The 22,563-nt window shown below is 36.0% G+C and overlaps 1 long non-coding RNA gene across 1 annotated transcript in view; it reads left to right on the forward strand.

The window, feature by feature from the left end:
• LOC140608974 (uncharacterized) overlaps nucleotides 1–22,221 on the forward strand; it is an 87,261-nt gene extending 65,040 nt beyond the window's left edge. Inside the window, exon 4 of the long non-coding RNA XR_012010973.1 lies at nucleotides 22,157–22,221. This is a non-coding gene — a long non-coding RNA (uncharacterized lncRNA). The remainder of the gene's footprint in view (nucleotides 1–22,156) is intronic.
• Nucleotides 22,222–22,563: the final 342 nt, after the last annotated feature.

The raw sequence follows: 22,563 nt of genomic DNA on the forward strand, positions 1-22,563 counted from the left end.
TAGGAGGGAACTCATGTTCTGTTTCCCTTTCTGATATTTCCCACTCATTTTTTCTCCTTTCCCCGTATTTCCCTTTCACTATTTTTTATATTCTCCAAATGAATGAGACCATATAATGTTTGTCCTTCTCCGATTGACTTACTTCACTCAGCATAATACCCTCCAGTTCCACCCACGTCAAAGCAAATGGTGGGTATTTGTCGTTTCTAATGGCTGAGTAATATTCCACTGTATACATAAACCACATCATCTTTATCCATTCATCTTTCGATGGACACCGAGGCTCCTTCCACAGTTTGGCTATTGTGGACATTGCTGCTAGAAACATTGGGGGTGCAGGTGTCTCGGTTTTTCACTGCATCTGTATCTTTGGGGTAAATCCCCAGCAGTGCAATTGCTGGGTTGTAGGGCAGATCTATTTTTAACTCTTTGAGGAACCTCCACACAGTTTTCCAGAGTGGCTGCACCAGTTCCCATTCCCACCAACAGTGCAAGAGGGTTCCCCTTTCTCCACATCCTCTCCAACATTTGTTGTTTCCTGTCTTGTTAATTTTCTCCATTCTCACTGGTGTGAGGTGGTATCTCATTGTGGTTTTGATTTGTATTTCCCCTGGTGGCAAGTGATGCGGAGCATTTTCTCATGTGCTTGTTAGCCATGTCTATGTCTTCCTCTGTGAAATTTCTGTTCATGTCTTTTGCCCATTTCATGATTGGATTGTTTGATTCTTTGCTGTTGAGTTTAATCAGTTCTTTATAGATCTTGGATACTAGCCCTTCATCTGATAGGTCATTTGCAAATATCTTCTCCCATTCTGTAGGTTGTTATTTAGTTTTGTTGACTGTTTCTTTTGCTGTGCAGAAGCTTCTTATCTCGATGAAGTCCCAATAGTTCATTTTTGCTTTTGTTTCTCTTGCCTTCATGGATGTATCTTGCAAGAAGTTACTGTGGCCAAGTTCAAAAAGGGTGCTACCTATGTTCTCCTCTAGGATTTTGATGGAATCTTGTCTCACATTTAGATCTTTCATCCATTTTGAGTTTATCTTTGTGTATGGTGCAAGAGAGTGGTCTAGTTTCATTCTTCTGCATGTGGATGTCCAATTTTCCCAGCACCATTTATTGAAGAGACTGTCTTTTTTCCAGTGGATAGTCTTTCCTGCTTTGTTGAATATTAGCTGACCATAAAGTTGAGGGTCCACTTCTGGTTCTCTATTCTGTTCCATTGATCTATGTGTCTGTTTTTGTGCCAGTACCACACTGTCTTGATGACCACAGCTTTGTAGTACAACCTGAAACCAAATCTGGCATTGTGATGCCCCCAGCTATGGTTTTCTTTTTTAATATTCCCCTGGCTATTCGGGGTCTTTTCTGATTTCACACAAATCTTAAAATAATTTGCTCCAACTCTCTGAAGAAAGTCCATGGTATTTTGATAGGGATTGCATTAAATGTATAAATTGCCCTGGGTAACATTGACATTTTCACAATATTAATTCTTCCAATCCATGAGCATGGAATATTTTCCATCTCTTTGTGTCTTCCTCAATTTCTTTCAGAAGTGTTCTGTAGTTTTTAGGGTATAGATCCTTTACCTCTTTGGTTAGGTTTATTCCTAGGTGTGTTATGCTTTTGGGTGCAATTGTAAATGGGATTGACTCCTTAATTTCTCTTTCTTCAGTCTCATTGTTAGTTTATAGATATGCCACTGACTTCTGGGCATTGATTTTGTATGCTGCCATACTGCCAAATTGCTGTATGAGTTCTAGCAATCTTGGGGTGGAGTCTTTTGGGTTTTCTACGTACAGTGTCATGTCATCTGCAAAGAGGGAGAGTTTGACTTCTTCTTTGCCAATTTGAATGCCTTTTATTTCTTTTTGTTGTCTGATTGCTGAGGCTAGGACTTCTAGCACTATGTTGAATAGCCGTGGTGAGAGTAGACATCCCTGTCTTGTTCCTGATCTTAGGGGAAATGCTCCCAGTGCTTCCCCATTGAGAATGATATTTGAAGACCAGCAATGTTTAAGAATAATCCTACTCTTCTTTCAGATTTCATATAGGGCCTTGTGGGCTGTTGAAGAACTTTGGAAGATATGATTAGAGAACTTAATGTTTTAAAAGAATTATTCTGGGTGGTGCCTGGGTGGCTCAGTAGGTTAAGCATCTGCCTTTGGCTCAAGTCATGATCCCACAATCCTGGGATGGAGCCCTGCATTAGGCTTCCTGCTCAGTGGAGAGGCTGCTTCTCTCTCTTTCTCTGTCTCTCCCCTCTACCCTGCCACTTGTGCTCTCTCTCTTGGTCACTCTCTCTCACAAATAACTAATAAAATCATAAAAAAAGGTAAAAGGATTACTCTGGTTGCTAGATGCATAAATGATTCTATTAGGTTATGACAGTATTTAGTTGCCACCCAGTATTTATTCTCTTATCTTCTTTTAATATTTAGCTGATAACTTGGCTACTCAGAATAAATACTGTTTTCTAGCCTATCTCATATCTATGTGTGATAATGAAACCAAATTCAGCTCTAGGGATAGAAGCTGGAAATATTAAGTCCAGTTTTCAGGAATTGCCTTTTAAAAAAATTAGTATTTTTTCTCCAGTCTTCCTGCCTACATACTGAATCAGATTTGGACTTATGGCTGACACTTGGGTGAGCATTTTAGACTATGAGAAGAATCCTTTTTACCTTGGAACAACAAAGTGGAAGGAGCTGGGCCACTGATATAGAACACCATATCAGCCCCAAACTACCTCAATCTGGACTATTTCATGTGTGAGGACAATAAACCCCTATCTTGATCAAAATCCTATTATTTTGGGTATTCTATGATATATACCAATCTTTAACCCTAACTGATTTTGGAGGAAGTGAGAAAGCAGGAAGGCATATTTTAAGGTTATTCCAGTGCCCCAAGTAAGCAAGGACAGTGGTTTGGTAGACTACATGGCAGCAGTGGAGGTGGTAAAAATATTCAGATTCTGAGTATTTAATGCAGCAGAATGTTTGCTTATTTATAATGAGTAAACAATTAAAAAAAGAGTCAAAATGATCCAAAAATACAATCCTGGATAACCGGTGGTGCAATAAAAAAGAAATGGAATCTCGAGGGGAGAAAAAAGTTTGGAAGGGAAAAAAGGTTGAGCTCACTTTAGACTCTATTGTTCTCTGTTTGAAATGCTGCCAAGATTGCGTGGGAATGCTCAAGATTTCTAAAACATTCATATGTAGATTTGTGGATTATTCACAGTGAGCTTGAGCTGAGAGATGGTCATAAAAGCTTACAAGCTAAGGCAAAAGAAGAGAGGAGGGCCCAGGACACAATTCCATGGGTTAATTCTGTACCAGGAATATCCACAGTTAGAAAGTCACATAATGGTATTGAAGTACACTATGAAAAAAGATGCACTAACCTTACTATCAATGACATTGTAAAATTAAACACAGCTGCTTTTTGATTGGCTTTGTTTCCCTACTTAAAAGAACATATTTTGTTTTATTTTCTTTGCCTAGGTTTTTTTTATTTATGAAAGGACCAAATCCAAATTCTCTTGAATTAAATTTTTTTGGTAACTTGGGCTAAATATTTTATGACTTAGAGATTATATCCAAAAATTACCATACATTTGGCTCAACTGTTCAGGAAAGCCTTTTTTTGTGAAAAGCCAAAATTAGCATTGAAACCAGCAAAGACTATAACATATCCTCTTTTTGGACCAAAGGAACAATCTTTCTATGTAGTTATATTGGCAAAATGTTGCTTATATCTAGGCCTGCTTTGAAAATCAGAGCAAAAAGCTTCCCTTTGGGGAATAAAAAGTTCAGCTAAGATAATTTTTTTTTTAAAGTTTTTTTGCCTTGAATATAAATGAGCCTCTTACACATTGTTTTGCTGATAATATGGTCTGGTACATAATACAGTAAAGTATGAAGCCTTGTACATACTAGAATTTTTTTTTTGATAGTTTGCTGCTGGATTTCTAAATTTTGGGAACAATTTATAATTAAGATGTGGCTAATAATTTTCTAGTATTTCTGATTTTCTTTAAGCTTGTTCAATAGAGACAGCATGTTGGTGTGGAAAGAGCGTGGGCTTGGGCTTCAAGCAGATATGACTCTGAGTATTGCTCTGTCACTTACTACCAATAGTGTGGCCACCTTGGTTTATCTTTAAATAAAGATAATCACTCCTAAAGTCGTGAGGATTAAATGAGGTAATGCCTATAAAGTGAGGAGCATTGTGAGCATAGCATAGTGTGTTATAGTAACTACTGTTGCTGATGTAATTATTAATAATGATTTCTCTCCATAACAAACACTGACTTAGCATTCTTTTCAAGGTGAAAAGGAAAAAAAAAAGATTTGTTTCAGAAATAATTTGAGATTTAAAATAGTAATTATCTCAGGGTGCCTGGATGACTCATTTGTTTAAGCATCTGACTCTTCATTTTGGCTGAGATCATCATTTTGTGGTCTTGCTGGGGTTCTGCCCTAAGCATAGAGTTTACTTGAGATTTTCTTTCTCCCTCTCCCTCTTCCTCCCTATCCCACTCATGCTGTTTCTCTCTCTCTCTTTAAAAAAAAGAAAGAAAGAAAAGAATATAATAGTAATAATCTTTTTTGTTTTGCTCTATTGCTTCTGATAGATAGTGCTTCTGATAGACGATTTTCACCTAGATGACTTACTCCCATGGGCATAAGAAATTTCATGGGGTGTGAGTGCCTCCTAGCAAGATGGTTATTTGTCATCCTTTTTCTACTATTTAAGAAAGTGTATTGGGATAAAAGTGGGATATATTATTTATCAACTATTTGATGAACACCTATGTCAGAGGCACTTTCCTGATGAAGGAAAAGGGACAAATATTACCCATGTAACTTAGTAAGTGTGAGAATGGTGTTATTAAATGAATAACCTGGAATGTGATCTAATTTTTAAAGTGGATCATTTCCCAAATTTTGAGTCTTTGACATGTAATGAATTATTGTAACATCTTTTGCAACTGAGACGTTCTAGTATGTTGCAACTTTAGATTTCAAATCTTCCAGTTTAAATGATCCCATCCCATGATACACACACAAGGGACAGTAATATTTTATGATGAATTTGTCTAGAAGGGGTAGTGAGGAAACTGTAAGAGGAGATGATAGCTAACGTGTATAATATCTAACAGATAACTATCTAATTGATAACCCATAGTATAGGTACTGTGTACTGAGGGTTAGTCAAGTACTTTAGGATAGCTTTTTTTCTGTTACACACTGGTCTGAGAATATAATAAAGAGAAACCCAGTTTTAACCCAATGTGCATCCTTTTGGCTGCTTTGACTTGGGTCCCTCTCAACCCACTCTTTCCCTTGGAGGAGCTCTAATGATTCCACCAGGATATTGATATACTTTGCTGGACAGTTGTATCCAATGGTAGTCTTCCTGTGGCAAGCACTCTGCTCTGGTAACAGGGTTGTCTCCAACCATCTACCCATATATATCAACATGCTTTTGGGAAGCCATGCTTGTGATTCTAATACAGAAATCAGCACAAAGGATTCCAGGAATGTATCATGGCCAGTGAGATGGGTGGTTTCATAGCAAGCTCAAGAGAAACAGCTTAAGACTACATAGAGTCAGAAGATATATTTTTGGTAGAATGTGCAGTAATAGCTTGTAGATATTTCTTTCATGTAAGTATCAGTAGAAAAATTTTAATAACACAAGTTAATTTGTAACAAAGGATACAGAGTTTAAGAATCCAAATAAATTATACTCTTTTTATTTCTTAAAGTTCACCTCTTTTTCATTTTGAAGGATGGAATTTATGAGACAATCTTCTGATTCCTAGAGCCCTTTTATTGTTTAATTTGGCTCTAGTATGAAACAGCTTTAATTGCATGGGCAAAGGGGAAGAACACAGGTGGTTGCGCAGATATTTCCGATGTACCATAAGGGATGAGAAAATACCACAAACTGCCACCATTCTAGTTGCCTTAGGATTAGGGAGACATCTGTTGGTTATGTTATTGGGAGTAAAAATCTGCTCTTTTATGATAATGGAAACACAAGGAGCCACTGGAGCATTAAGGAAAGCAATGTCCCTGAGAGATAGGTAATAGGTCATTTATTCAACCATGTTTGAGAACTGCCTCCTCTCAAAGCACTGCTCTGAGCTTTAGGGCAGGATGGGGTCAGGTTCATAGTGGTATGAATAGGCAGTTCCCTTCAGTAAGTTCTAATTTTATGATTTTAAAGGTGGTTCTAATTAATGTTTAATTTGTTTATACTTAAATTATTTGTGATTGTAATAAAAAGAATTCCCTAAATAAGCAACATTTATAAAATAAACAAATAAATATATTTGGGTTCCCAGATGCTTTTACTAATGCTGGTTCCCCTCTGTCTACATGATCCCCAGATAATTTTTTATATTCCATTTTCAAGGAATTTTGATAAAAGCTGGCCTATAACTCTGACATGTTGCTATATCTAAATGCTTAGCATCCAGAGGAAAGATGATTCAAGAGGGATAAGTGGGAGAAGGTTCTAAATGCAATATTCCAACATCATAATCACACTTTATCCAGGAAGGTAGAAACAGGGGAAACATTTAAATAAACCAATGTTGGGGGCACCTGAATAGCTCAATGGATTGAACATCTGACTCTTGGTTTCCGCTCAGGTCATGATCTCAGGATTGTGAGATCCAGCCCTCCCTGGTCTCCCTACTCAGTAGGGAGTCTTCTTTTCTCCCTCTCTCTCTGTCCCTTCCCCTGCTCGTACTCTCTCTGTCTCTCTCAAATAAATAGATAAATCTTTAAAACAAAAATAAACCAATGTGGCCACAATATCTAGGTTTTAAAAAGACATACACAAAAGATGAAAAGGGGATAACCATGGGAGAATATGAAACTAGCAGATATCTGTAACACACTTTAAGAAGAATAAATTTATATCTCATTTTGTTTATATTTAAAATGGATATAATGCAATAAAAAAGGAGCAAACTATTGTTACATGCAATCACTTAGATGAATTTCAAGACATCAGGCTGAGTAAAAGAAGCCAACCTCAAAAGGTTATGTATTGTATGATTCCATTTGTATGCATTCTTGAAAAGACAAATCTGTAGTGATAGAGAACAGATCAGTGGTTGGCAGAGGTTAGTGGTGAGAGGTTTTTGTGTGTGACTTATAAAGAGGTAGCACAAGAGAGATTTTTGGGGTGATGGATGTTCTGTATCTGATTGTAGTGATGGTTTACGTGAATCTAATGTGAATTTGTATTAACAGAACTGTACACCTAATTATAAAAAGTTTACTGTGTGACAAATTAGAAAATAACATAAAAAATAAAACTTAGAGATAAAAGGGAATTATAATAATATCAAGCTCATGGAGCAGTTGGTAAGATTAACTGAGATCATGTGATTTATGTATGTACATAAAGCACTCAGTACATCCATAGTCTGTGCTGAAAGCATGTGGCTGTCTCTGTACTTTTGCTTTTAGGTAAGTCATTCAACCCACCTAAACCTGTGATTCCTTATTCTTTTAACAAAATGAAAAAACCTCACACAGCAGATTGTGTGTGTGTGTATATATGTATGAAAGTTGGAAAATTCATCAAAGCAGGTTTTAGATTTTTGGGATAGGTTTAATATACAGCAGGGATTCTTCTGAGCTGATGAAATATTGCTTTCTAAGATCTCATATGGTAGTTTTGAGGATTAAATGAGATAATATATGTAAATCTTAGAGTAAATACTAAGCGCTCAATACATGGCAGTCAACTGCATTAGAAGTTAATGCCGTTGCTACTCATTCCCATATCACAGCATTGTGGAAAATGTATGTCTGTGTGTAAGTTGTAAAGCATTATCTAAGTATAATATCATATCTGTAGCTTGTTTTCCTTTACATATTCAGTACATACATAAAATGAATATATCCAGTGCTACATCTGTTGAAATTCCTCACAGTGTTTTATCTTTAAAATATTTTTTTCCCAATAACATTGATTTTGGTTGGAAACAAAAATCTCAGGAATATACTAAATTAAAATAGTAGATGTGCCTACAAAATGAACAATTGTGTGGTGTTAGATAACATAAATAATAAACAATTTTTCCAAGCTGAAAGAAAGCATCTTTTTAGGGGGGTGTTTGCCTTCCTCGATGATAAGTATTTCATTTTAAAAGCATTGGAAGACTTATAATGAGATTTTAGTTTGTGAGATTGTGACATATTTCTTTTTTGAGCATTCCTTGATTTCCTTTTTTTTACTCTTCTATGAAATAAATGGTCCTAGCTGTAAAGATGGGTAATCTACCCTCTTCTTGAACTATAGTGATGTCTGTTTAAAACCCAAGATTTAAAAATTTTCTTTTAGATTAGCATGCTTAGTGAAAAAAATGTAAACAAAGGCAAAAATCTTTTTAAAAAAATATAGTCTGTATTTCTTCACTACAACAGAAAAAAAAAATCTAGATATATTTTCAGAAGAACACCAGAGAGCTTTCTGTGAGAGTTGGCAAATGCATCAAGGCATTGTTTGTAGATATTATTTTTGATAGGTTTGATATACAGCATAGTTTTCCAAGCCAATGGAATATTGTCTTCTTACAAATCTCATCAGGCCAGCAGTGCTGCTGCTATGGGCTGGCTTATCAGCTCCAGCCAGAGTCTGCTGTACTTGCACGCACCTTCATAGCCTGAGAGGAAAATAAATTGTACCCAAGCAGTTAATAAGAAAGAATTATTGAGAGTGAGATGCATGACATTATGAGTGAGCATCGTGTTTTACAGACTAAATGTTGATTTGCCAAAGGAAAAAAATCCTTCCTATACATGAAATGAAAATTTCATTTCAGAATTGTCATTTTAAGTGTATTTTCTGGTTTCCTAGTTCAAGAACTGAATATTATCTATTTTTGATGCATAGTACTGAAGAGGTAATTTTCATTTTCTGTGGTTTGCTGGTGGATATTTTTATCCATTCTAGCTATTTAATGAAACATCTGTTTTTGTTTATTGAAGCAGATATACAGTACCTATAGGTACATAGGATGTATATTTTAAAGGACTAAATATAGGAACATAATTCCTAAAAGCGTTAAGTGGATTGTTTTATGAGGAATCTAAGGTCCTTATTTCTTTTTCAATTGTTTGGGTCAGCATCTCTATTGCCAAAGGATCTGTGCATGAAGAGCATGATTAGTGGCATTTAATACATGTTAGCTGTTAAATATAAAGTATGATGTTTACTAAAAAGGGAGGTGAAGTCATGTCTTTCTATTCTAATTAGACAGGCACCAGCAGAAGTTTGTTAATACTTGATCAGAATCAAAAAGGTGAAATACTTTTTGTAAGACCATAGAACTATTACTTGAAGGAACTGGACTTCAAACTGAGAGTTATCCCATATACTCAGAAAATGTGTATTTTGTATTAATTTTGCTTACTCTATATTTAGAAATGAAAAAAAAAACCACCCCAGATATCTAATAAGATGGCATTATTTGCCATAGCAGATCATTGCAAAATTTTTAGTAGCTTGATCCAACAAAAATATACTTATTTCTCATTAAGAGTTCACTGTGGATCTTCCTTCCCATGTGCAACTTTCTTCTACCTGGTGAGTTAAGGACACAGTACTCTTTAGTTTGTGGTTGTATCATCCTTTAGGGCCTTAAAGTCCTTAACATTCATCTGGCAGATAAGGAGAGAAATAGTGATGAAAGAACACCTGATTTTTAAAATCCCAGGCTTGGAAGAGAGACACACACCATTTCTGCTGGCATTCTATTGGTGAGAACAAGTCAATAAGCAGAATATAATAGAGGCTGAGTATGGTAGGCAGAATGGCTTCCCACAGACGTTTTACACTGTCCATGGAACCTGTGAATATAATGAGATATTACTCCCATGATTATGTTATGTTATGTTATGTTATGTTATGTTAAATATCACAGTTGACATTGATCTGGGGTAGACATGATCTGGGTTGATCTGATCTAACACATGAGCTCTTAAAAGTGGAGCACTTCTGGCTAATTATGGAAGAGGAAGTCAGAGAAACTCTAAGCACAAGGGGAGATTTGACAGTTGTTGCTGGCTTGAGTATGGAGGGAGTCACCTGAAGAGGAATGATGGCAACTTCTAGAAGCTGAGAGAGCATTCTGCTGATAGAGCTAATGAATTCTAAGCCACTAAAGTTGTGGTAACTTGTTATTCAGCAAAAGAAAACTAATCTACTTTGAAATGTAGACCCTGGTTAGGCAGCTGGCCTCCGAGTAACAGATTCACACTATAGATGAGGTATACAAATATTACATAAGCTCTTGTCATCTCTGGGTATGGAGAATATAACAGTGACAACAAGGCAGTCACCAAACTGAAAAATATGTGAAACATTTGAGACTTTGGAAAACTTTGGAAACATTAATCAGAAAAGAGGGACTAGTATAGAATTGGTAGATCTCTTCCAAATAAAAAATCAGGTTATTTCCAAATTCAAAGTCCAGCCCTATTATCTTGCCAAACATATCAGAGGTAGATGGTGTTACTATAACCAAAAGAAGATTTGTTAGCCAGAAAAAGTGTTCCTAGTGTCTTCTGTAATACTCTGTGCAGGAAGAGATGAGGAGTCTCATCTCCTAGTGGGGAGATCCATTTATCAGGCCGTCATAGCCTGATCAAATTAAACAATGGAGTTGGCTTTGATTCTATACTTTTGGGGCAATCATCTGATTATTATTTGGATTTCTGTGAAGACATGAAAATATTTTCTGGAAACACTGGCATGAACTGTCATAATTTTCCGGGGAAAATAGGAAGTCTATAAATAAAAATAAAACATTTAATATTGAAAGTGAAAAAATAACATGCTGATATAATTTGATCTCTTCATTGAGACCACTTAGTTGAATTAATAGCATTGCTACAATTGGATAGACTTTTTTCTGTCAAAAATATTTTAGCCACCTCGATGGCTCAGTCACTTGGGCATCCAAGTCTTGATTTCAGCTTAGGTCTTGATCTCAGTGTTATAAATTCAAGCCTCACATTGGCCTCTGAGCTGTGCACGGAGCCTACTCCAAAAAAACCCAGATACTTCTGTTTGCAGGTGATGAAAGTATAAATTGGTACACATTTTGGGGAGCATAATCAGAAATATGTTTGAAAAAACTATAAAATGGAACATTTAATTGATCAATTTATCTTTTGGAAATATTAATGAGATTAAAGTATACATAAAGATGTTAACCAGAGTATTGTTTATACAACTGCAAAATATTAAAAAAACTAAATATATCCTGTTTTTCTAAAAGATTGTTTGAATAAATTATGAATAATTTGTATTTTCAAGTATACAGATTTTAAGATCATATTTTAAGAAATATTTATGGATGTAATTGAAAGTCTATAAAGTATATTTTTAAGATAAAAACAAATAAAACCAAAACAGAATGTACATTCTTATTTGGGTAAGAAAAATATATGTAAAAAAGGTCAAAATATTAATATTGTTTATGTACTGATTTTTGGATTATAGATTCTTGATTATATGTGTAGGTACATTTCTTTTTCTAGGTTTTATACATTGAATATGCATTAATTTTGTAGTTGGAAAGTCATTGAATTTTAAAAATGTAGATGATATTGACACCGACATTTCATTCATATATTTAACTAGGATCTACTGTACTAGTTCTAGTTTGAATAGGTGCTGGAGAGACAAACATGGATAAAACAGACCAAACTTACCTTCAAGGAACACAGGAAGTGGGGATGATTTTATGATGATGTGAAATCAAATATTCATGTGCTTTTTCATCTTAAGCTAGGACTCTTTTTAGAAAAATGAAAAAAAATACTTTATTTCCTCCTTTGATAAGCAATTCATTGTCAGTCTGTGAGAATAATTGTATTTGAATTTAAACAGGCTTTAGCTTACTTGAGGTTGCTTGTTGCAAAATAATGTAGTCTGGATTTTTCTTTACTTTTTTTTTTTTTGAGATTTATTTATTTATTTGAGAGAGAGAGAGAGAGAGAGAAAGAGACACCTTATATGTATGTGACCGTGGAGCTCATGCAGGGGTCAGTCTCATGATTCTGAGCTGAAACCTAGAGTCTGATGCCCAACCGGCTGAGCCACCCAGGTGCCCCTCTTTACTTTTAATACAATGTATTTTCTGATATGTCTTAGTATGTTTACAACTGTTTATAATATAACTTGTGTTTTAAAAAAGTCCTGTTAGGAGTATTTCCTGTACTGTTTTTTTAGCCCTCTGCCGATGAGGTTTCTTTTGTTTTGACAGGATGAACAGTTGATTAGTTGAGAACTGTTTCCCCATGGCTCCTGAAGTTGTTTTAACAGGGTGGTCACGGAGAAGTTTGTTCACACTCAGGTTCTATGGACATTTCTTATTCATTGACTCCCTAATTTATAATTGACCGTGATGACAATAACTGAAGTTTCCTAATTTGGGAAACTGAGAAGCAGTATTACAATGTGTTGTAAATTGTATATTTTAAGGGATGAGCTGTTACAGTCTTGTAATTCCAGGATCTAATCCACTGATCACCATGTATAAGGTCCATTTCCTCATGGATTAAGGAAGGATTATCACATGGCAAATGGCCAGGAGTCTCTGCCTGCAAGTGAGAATTTCCCAAGGGTTTCCTGTACATCTAGCAATAATTTAGAGTCAGATGGGAACATGCTGAAGAGACCTGTTTCATTATTTTTAATCCAAATATGAAGGGAAAACTGTATATTAATAAAGAAATTAACTATGGAATGGAGAAAGATAGACAAGAGATGTATGCCTAGCTGAAAGTCTCTTAAGGCAGTGATTCTCAAACTTTAGTAGGAATGAGATTTAATTGGGCTCTTAATAAAAAGGAAGATTACTGGATCCCAACCCACAGACAACCTGATACAGTTGAGTTAAAGTCCAATCTGGAAATGTACATTTTTAACAAACATATTAAATGATTCTGCCTGAAAATAATACAATGATCATACTTTGAGGGGGAAAAAAAGCTCTAGACAATGGTTTTAAATATATGTATATATCTAAGTATATATGTTAAAAATATACACACACACACACATATATATATATGCTTTGGACAAATGCCCATAGACTATAAGAGATTGACAGGGAGCCCTTACTCAAGGTATAATTCTGGGGAGTTGGCTTCCAGAGTGTCTGGGTTGGGACCCATAGGATCTGTACTTTTTAGATTCTCCCTAGGTGATTCTGGGCACCTCATGTTTAAAACCACTGTCCTGAGGTTTGTAGTGTTCTCCTTCCATGAGACTAGGCCCCAACAGACCCAAATTCCAAAATTTAGAAAGTCCAGTTACTAAAGAGGAATCTAAGAAGTGCCACCTTTTTTCTATCCAATTTGAAAGGAGCCTGGCTTTTCTTAATTTGTGTGGATAATAAGGAATATGGTTTTGCTTTTGTGAAAAGCTGATTTTTTTTTCCTTCTGAACCTTCCTAAAAGCATTAACGCTCACCATGTAATGAAATATGCTTTTATTTGGAGACAGAAATGAAAGAAAGAAACAAACAATAATTAAATCCCCTAAATAATGTGAGCTTTGTGGTTAAATCTCCATGCAACTCCTTGAAAATTTAATAAGGGAATAAAGGCTGTTTTCCATTTGTGTAATAAAGTAGCACATTTCTCTTCTCTATGAAATTGTCTCTGGCTAAAGAGTGTCTCACATTTTAGGTTGCTGAGTATCTAGCTTGAGAGAATTTTATGTGTCTATTTTTTAACTCAAGTCACTCATGTACAACCATATTATCTTACATCAAAGTAGGATATAAAACCAGGCGACTAGGTGAGGGGAAAAAAGTCAGGGATGAATGTCATATTATACGATCCAATTACACGCAGTCCCTGACTTGCATATGGCTGACTTATGAATGTCCTTGCATTTACAAATGGGTTCCCTAGAGAGGGTCAGCAGAATCCTCTCTTTCTCTCACCCTCTTCCCTTTCTGCTTCATCCATAGGTTGAGCACTTTCAGAGCTGTGGCAAAGAGTGGGCTTCTCACTGCTGCCTTCCATCTTTGTACTTTATAATTTCTTAATACTAAGATTAGAAGTACTAATAAGTAGGAGAAGAAAGCAGAACTTTACAGAAAAAAAGAGTAAAAACTTCATCCTATTTCTCACTGCCTCATTCTCTTCCTCATCCATCACAGTGTTATTCTCTAAATAGTTGGAATAATGGATTCACCTCTGCTAATTGCCTGCTTCTCATGTCTGTGTCTCACCCCAGACCCTGTCTCTTAGACTATGAGCACTATGTTACTTATGATCCAGAATTGATGTACTTCATTGCTGCACAAAACACACTGGGAGAGCAAGGAGGTGTGGTTTTTGCTCCCACTGGGGGAAAACGTGCCCATGCTGGAACTTTTTTTGTTTTTTTACATATATATATAATTTCTCTCTCTCTCTCTCTCTGTCTCTGAGAGAGAGAGAATCTTAAGCAGGTTCCATGCCCAGCGCCCAGCCCGACAATGTGGGGCTCCATCTCAGGACCCTGAGATCATGACCTGAACTGAATCCAAGAGTTGGTCCTTTAACTAACTGAACTTCCCTGAAATATATTTTTCTTTAGAAACAGTGATTTGAATGATAGTTACCACTTGTCCTATTTTGGGTGTTATTAATACATACTTTTATTTTAGTGAGATATTGATAGTTCTATTTTGAGTCTAATGACCATGTATAAGCCATCTCATGAATAAACTGCTTAGAGAATTGGTGTGAAATGAAATGAAATTAGAAATGAACATAAAATTCCTATCACTGTGCTTAACTCATAGTAGGCAATTGATTTTTATTTGTTTTAAAGATATTTCTCTTCCTTATAATTGTTTTCTTTTTTTTTAAACTTTTATTTATTTTATGATAATCACACACACAGAGAGAGAGAGAGAGAGAGAGAGAGAGAGGCAGAGACATAGGCAGAGGGAGAAGCAGGCTCCATGCACCAGGAGCCCGACGTGGGATTCGATCCCAGGTCTCCAGGATCGTGCCCTAAGCCAAAGGCAGGCGCTAAACCGCTGCGCCACCCAGGGATCCCTGTAATTGTTTTCTTGAGAAAAAACGTGTACAATTTCCAAATGACTGACTCACAAATAAACTTTTGAAATATGTCAAACATATCTATCTGTTAGGTCTTTTTGTAGCCATAGTACCTGCTGAGTGGATGTAGTCCGCATGGAATAAGGCCTGAACCATCAGTCTTCAGGCAACTATTCCACAGGCTGACCAGGTTTTTTTTTTGTTTTGTTTTGTTTTTCTGTGTGTTTTTAAAAATTTTTGATTTTTAAAAAAGATTTTATTTATTTATTCATGAGAGACACAGAAAGAGGCAGAGACATAGGCAGAAGGAGAAGCAGGCTCCCTAAGGGGAGCCTGATGCAGGACTTGATCCTAGGACCCCAGGGTCATGACCTGAGCCAAAAGCAGACACTCAACCACTGAGCCACCCATGTGCCCCTGACCAGGGGTTATGATGCATTATAGTAAAAAAGGCTTTAATTAAACCAGCTGGGATAGGCAACCAGATTTTTTTTTCCCATAAATTTTGAACTAAGAAACCATCATTAACCAGTGAAGTTTACTGGAGATGAGGGTCATGATAAGGCTGGCCACCATCTTGTGCCCTACCCAAGCTGAGTTAGCTGAGAAAACTGCTGAGAGAGGAGAATGGTGCAGGCATGATCCCAGAGAGAAACACAGGTAGGCGAGCAGGAGGCTGCCTCTGATAGGTTGGATAGCTTCTGTTCAAAACTTTCCAATACCCAGCTCCTATTTGCCTGAGATCCAATTACATTTTGATTCTGTTCTTGGATCAAGAATTCATGGTTTCTTTCTGTTTTGTGTGCCCCTTCCCCTTTAGCCCTATTCTTTGTGACTTTGACTCAAAGCAGCACCTCAAGCAGCACCTGTTCTGTTTTTTGTAGTGCTCTCTGTCTGCCCCTTTTCCAAATTCTCCTGTTGTAACTGTGGTACCTGTGGAAAGAGTATAGTTTGTGAATCTATGTTAATTATGTGGTTGACACAATACCAATATTAAGGCTTTAATATTTAATAGAAGAAATCTATATTTTCTTTAAAATTTTTGTTTTAATTGTCCCCATTCACTTAAGAAGTATCATTGTTCAAAGTGCACAGTGATTTTGCAGCTCTAGGCAAACTGTGTTCACTTACCCTTTGCACACCTATTGAATTATTAAACTCTGTTGTAGAAAAAAACCTTTAGGTAGCTTTTGAAATTGGGAAAATCAGGACCAAAGTTGATAAAATGAAGAACACATCTCAAACTTATAATGAGATTGAGTGAACAAAAATATTTATAAGAGCATTCAGCAGTGGACATTAGCTTTTATTTTGTTTTTGTTGAAGCAGAAAATTTAACTTCACTTCAGATCCCTTCCCATTTCCTTCTAGATTTGTTTCATCTTGAATGAACTGCTGGATCTCCAAGCATTACATTGATTTTAAGCAATGAGAAGCAATAGCTTCTCCTGGACTTCTAGTTGTATGGTGCTCTGGAATTAGCAAGGAATCTCAGCTCAAGATGACTACTTTCTAGTTGTGTCAGGAAGGGTTGATTTATTTCGTTAAGAGCAAGGGGTCTTTGTTTCTGCATATATGAAATGCCCAGTTCCCTGGATTTGTAAAAGTTACAAAACTAATACATGTTTGTTCTAACTGCAAAAAAACCCCCATGGAGGTTATGACTTATTATTTTTAACCCTTTCCCTTGTCAGTCCTGCCATTCTGATACAATTAACATTTTTATTTGAATCCTCACTAATCTTCCTTTCTGCAATAACAAGTACACACGATATAGCATCTAGAACACATCGTATCACATGTTGAGAATTCAAAATATATTTGTTAAGTGAATAAAATAAGTCATATATACATTATACATATGTGTTTTGTGAAACCCATCTTTTTTTCTTACAAAAACAAGATCATATTGTATATATTATTCTGTGACATGCTTTCATTTATGTGATTTCCTTCTTCTTTTTTATTTTTTAAGAAAGTGCCAGGAGGGAGTGTAAGAGAATCCCAAAGAGACTTGTGCTGAGTGGAGAGCCTGACACAGGGCCCCATCCCATGACCCTGAGATCATGACCTGAGCTGAAATCAAGATTCAGATGCTTAACTTACTGAGCCACTCAGGTGCCCCTCATCCATGTGATTTGTAATTGGTTCTTTTTTTTCTCACTAAAGGCAATACTGTAATAAACTCCCATGTACATACCTCAGTATGTTGAGGTACTTTCATTTTTTAGAAGATACATATCAAAGTAGGATTGCTAGTCTAAAGGTAGGCACTTTAAAATTTTCAGTAGATATTGTCAGATTACTTTCCAAAAATGCTGTAGTGATGCATACATTCACTATCAACATATGGACTGCCTATTTCTTAAAATGAGAATGTTAATATTTAAGTTATAGGATTGTTAAGAATATACAATTAATCTCTCACTTTTCCTCTCACCATAGACACAGTAGTTGGTATATAATTGTACCCTCTCTTATTCTCCATGCTTTCTTGTAACTGGAAATGTCTCATGAAAACTCTGATAATTTTTTTAACTGCCTTTCTCAGTTGACTGCTATTAGGAAGGTGAAATGTGTAGGAAATAGGATCCAACTTACAATCAAATAGTTTCTGGTCATGTAAGTGACTCTTCAGATTAACCTTAAAAATTAGAGAAGCTTTCTGTTGACCAAAAAGCAAACCTTAAGGCTAGGTGACATACTTCCCAGTTTTCCCAGCACAATCTCTATTTTGTTCACTGTTGCCTGGTTCTGTTTTGTGCCTCTCTTCACTTTCAAAAGTGCCCCAGTTTGAATCATGAATTTTATGGTTACCTTACCTAAGTTTAAAAATCGTCTATTTAAGCCAGGAGGAAAAGTTGCAGAATAAAGCTTAAAGGTGAAATTTTGGAGGGATGGGGTGGAAACACTTAAAGACTTTACCATAGAAGGACTAAGTCACCCAGAGTACACAGCAAGATCCGAAGAGCCCAAAACATTAAGGAAGAAGAAAATAGAAATAATCAATTAAACTTTTTTTCTTTTGCCTGGATGAGTGAAAAAGAAAAGCTTCCAGTTGAGTATGTCTGAGAGATTATCCTAGTTAATGTTGGGATGAAGATTTATATACTGTGCACATTATTGCTTTGCCTTGGGAACTAGAAATGTGGAGTGTTTATTAAATAGATTTCTGTTTTTGTTGAACAGGTATTTTTCTCTTATGACTTGGTTCCACTATATGATCACATTTCTTTGCATAATTTGTATTTGATATATGTATGAGTCCCCATTTTGAACAGACCATATGGAAAGCTCCACGAGTGCCCTGGGAACCAGAAGTATGTGGTGATTAACCATGGGTTCTGCTATTTGTGCAGCAGATGAGCAGAGCTGTGAAATAAAAGGCATCACACAATTGTTTCGTTGCCCTTATTTTGTCCTCTGTTTGGTGATGCTTTACTAAGGATAAGAAAGTAAAACAAAATAAGAAGTCCCACACAAGCAAGGAAGAGAAATGGCAAAGAATTTTTCAGAGTACAATTGACAAAGGTAGGCTATTTGTTATATGAACTTTGACATCCTGAGGAGTAAATGATTTCGTGACAATGAAACTAAAAATAAGGTTAATGGTTACTCAGGAACCCCATGGAACTTTAAACGTGTGAGACAATGCAATTGCCAGCAGTTGGCTCTGTAATTAAATTTGGTTTAACATGTATTTGTTTAACAAATATTTTATGTGCATATGTTATTGGAAGCACTTTTGTGGGGCATTAAAAAGAATGCAGCTGCTTATCTTTATAAATATACAGTCTGTTTGTGGAAACCATGCTGACACAAGAGTAAATATCTAGATGAAATGACAAATTAAAATTAAATGCAAAATATTTTACCTATATACCAATTTCAGAATTGGATATTTGAAGTTCACATTTCTTATTAACTTGTAACCAAATTATTTAAAATTCTTTGAATGAAGATGAAATACATTTCCTGGTCTTTGTAAGGCATGCTTTACCATGTTTGTCCAGGGTTATACAAACTTGGCTAGTTTTCTCTATAATAGTGTTTTCTTAAATTTGGGTAAAAAAATATCAAAATTACCTGGAGGGTTTGTTAGCAGAACAGTCATTCAGGTCCTTTACTTATGAATCTGCCTTTGTATGCTGAGATTCCAGGGTAATGAAAAGGGGACAGATAAGAGTCTGCTGGAAGAAACTTAAGAGCTGAGGGCATTCATTCTGTCCACCTGCTTTCCTACATGAGCAGTCTTTCTCTGAAACTTGCATTAGTTAGAACTTTCCAGTGAGCATATATATTCTCCAACATTCTTTATCCCACATCTTTATCCCACGTCATGTAATAATTTGAGGCACCATCCAGAAAAAATGGGTTTGAGACTGTTAACAATGTTGATGGGAGGCAGGGGATGGGAGGTTGGCTCGAGTTTCCTTTCAATGGCTCCATTTAGCTTTCTATTCTTTCCTTATGAATGTGGGGCAAATGTGAAATTTGTCACTGTGAAGGACTCAGTTATATTCAGGTACTCTGGATTTTGGAACTTGTTCTCAAAGTGAATCAGGCCTAATAAGTGGTGGAAAAACAAAGTTTGTGGTGTTATTGTGGACTGGTGTCCATGAAGCTGTGGTGGACAAAGGGGATCTTAAACATCTGCATGTGGTGTGGAGCTGTGTAATGAATGCCTCATTTCAGGCCACTCAACGCTTTCTGTGTGAATACTATCAAACATATCCTGCCATCCTCCCCCCAATATACAAACTCTCTACTTTTCCATGCAATCTAGACTCTAGAGAACAGCCATTTGATGTTATTTTAATTATGTTTATCCACTATTTGAGGGCTGTTCATTTGTACTTATTATCTCATTTGACTACTCTCATTTGAGTAGACTCTCACAAGTCTACTGAGGAATGCTCTCCCTGGCATCCCACATCCGACGAAGGGCCCCTGTGTTTACTCTCCCAGATTATCCTGTGATTTCCCTCCCTTTCACTGCCATAGTTTGTAAGACTGCAAGACTTTGAGCTTTGCACGAACAGGAACTACTCTGATTCTTTATTCTTCAGTGTATCACCCAAATCTTATATAGTGTCTAGGACAGCACATGTTTAATAAATGTTTATAAAGTAAATAAGTAGAATGAAATCCAGCTGTGTGAAGTAGCTCTCGAAACTGCTGCCTCTTTCATATCCTTGAAGAGCCAAGATACATTCAGCAGCTAGATTTTTTTCACACTCTGCTTATCCAGTTATTCTTGGAGTAATGGGTTTTTTTAAATTATTATTTATTTATTCATGAGACACACACACACAGAAAGAGAGAGGCAGAGACAGGCAGAAGGAGAAGTAGGCTCCATGCAGGGAGCCCAATGTGGGACTCGATCTCGGGTCTCCAGGATCATGCCCTGGGCTGAAGGCAGCGCTAAACTGCTGAGCCACCTGGGCTGCCTAGGAGTAATGGTTTTTAAAAAATAATTCTACATGTAGCTAAATAACAATGGCATATGAAATCATCCTACCTTTACTGAAAATCAAAAGAGCTTTCATTTTCTGGTCCAGATAGAACGAAGGAGAATCTGAAATTTTTTTCGTTGAAATGTTATAAACATTACATACTTTTGGACAGGTGAATCAATGAATGCTATTATAGTTTTAGTGGTTTAATACCTTTCTGTGAAGCATCTAGCATGGGAGCCTATAAACTACAATATACTTACAAGGTAGCTCTAGTTTGGTGAATATTATTCCTGTGTTTTCTTTTTAAGAAAACAAAGTAATTGAGAAAGAAACATCAATGAGAAGGGTAGAGGAAAACATTCTAAAGTAGTGTCAATGATAAAGTGAATGAGATTGAGAGATAAGTGTATAGTTAGGAATTGAGTATGGATTGCTGAATAAAAGCAACTAAGGCGAAGGAAAGGAGGTGAGCAAAGCCAGGAGAAAAGATGGCTGTATGGAAGATCTCATAGGGACAAATAGAAGCTATTTTTTTGACAAATAGGAATCAAGTATTATGTTGTGGAAACAGGCAGTTATTCACTTACTTTCTGCTAAAGGATGAACATACATTTGACTTGGCTTTATAGAAAACCCTTTAAGTGTGATGGCTATATAGAGGAACAACAGTTGTTAACTCTCTATGGGGAAATACATTACAATATAAGTAATACAAGTGCCTATTTAGTCACTATTAAAAGCCCTGATTTAAAATAATTGCCTGATTCAAGGTTGAAATTTAATTTGGTTACATCACAGAATTACCTCAACAACCTCTGAATAAAGGTCACTTATGACATTGAGAAGGTATAAATTGCTAATTAATACTTTATGTTGAAATTGAGTTACTTAAGATTTTGAAGAAATGTTCAATGAAATAGTAAGGGTGCTAAGACTCCAAATTACTCTGATTTCTGAAGGCAATAAAACTCAAAGAAGGAAATTTCAGCCACTAATTTTAAAAATCTGTTTCAGGGAGAGTGGTATTAATTATATCAAAATTTCTATTACTTTAGAGGTGCATTTTTTTTTTTTTTTGATTATATACTAAGAACTGAGAACCTGGTGCTGTCATGCTTGGCTTTCTCTTCAGGAGTTTTGAGTAAATTAAAGAAATGGTGAGATTAGAATTCTAAGAGTTTAAGATTCCTTTGGTGGTAGAGTGATAGAGATCTAATGATGATTTGAGTTTGTAGCAAGGGCATGATGCTTGGCTATTGGCTGGCAAGAAAAAGTGGTGGATTCCAGAAGCAGAGCTCTTTGGTCTTGAATCTTAGAACCACATTTTATAGGTATCAGATCCAAAGGAATCCAAGCAGACAGAAAAGGGTGCTGCAAAGAAGGGAAGAAAATGGAACACTTTTTGATACTTACTCTGTGGCAAGCTCCATATATTATCTATTTAATATGTGCAACAAACCTGAAAGCAAGTGAGGAGACTATGCCTATGAATCAGAAACTAATGTGCAAATTTGCTTGAGTTCAAGTGTTACAGTCCACATGTGCATGTCAGTGCTGTGTAACGTGGAGTTTATGCTGTTTTCTAGCATATTACTCTGCCTTCCTTGGAGAAGACTAGATACCTGAGATATGATGGAGAAAATTATGAGAGGTAATTTGAATATGACTAATCTATAGTTGGAAGCTACTAACATTAGTGGAAATTATTTTCTGACATTGATTTATTATTATTAATTTTTCATCCATTCAACAAATCTATATTTATTGAATGTTTACTATGTACTGGACACAGTGCAAAGCTCTGTGGTGAACAGCTATGTCCCCTAATTAAACCAGTGCCATTGCCTAGAGTGGAAACCTGAGTAGGAATAGAATTTCTTGTATTGAGAAAAAGCATAAGAAAGTAGATGATAACTGTTAAACCAAAGGAATAGTAATTTTAGATAATTAAAATTATTAGATAAGAACTTAAGAATTCTATAGATCGTAATCT

The sequence above is a fragment of the Canis lupus genome, chromosome 18 (genome assembly GCF_048164855.1).
Source record: "Canis lupus baileyi chromosome 18, mCanLup2.hap1, whole genome shotgun sequence".
NCBI classification, from domain to species: domain Eukaryota; kingdom Metazoa; phylum Chordata; class Mammalia; order Carnivora; family Canidae; genus Canis; species Canis lupus.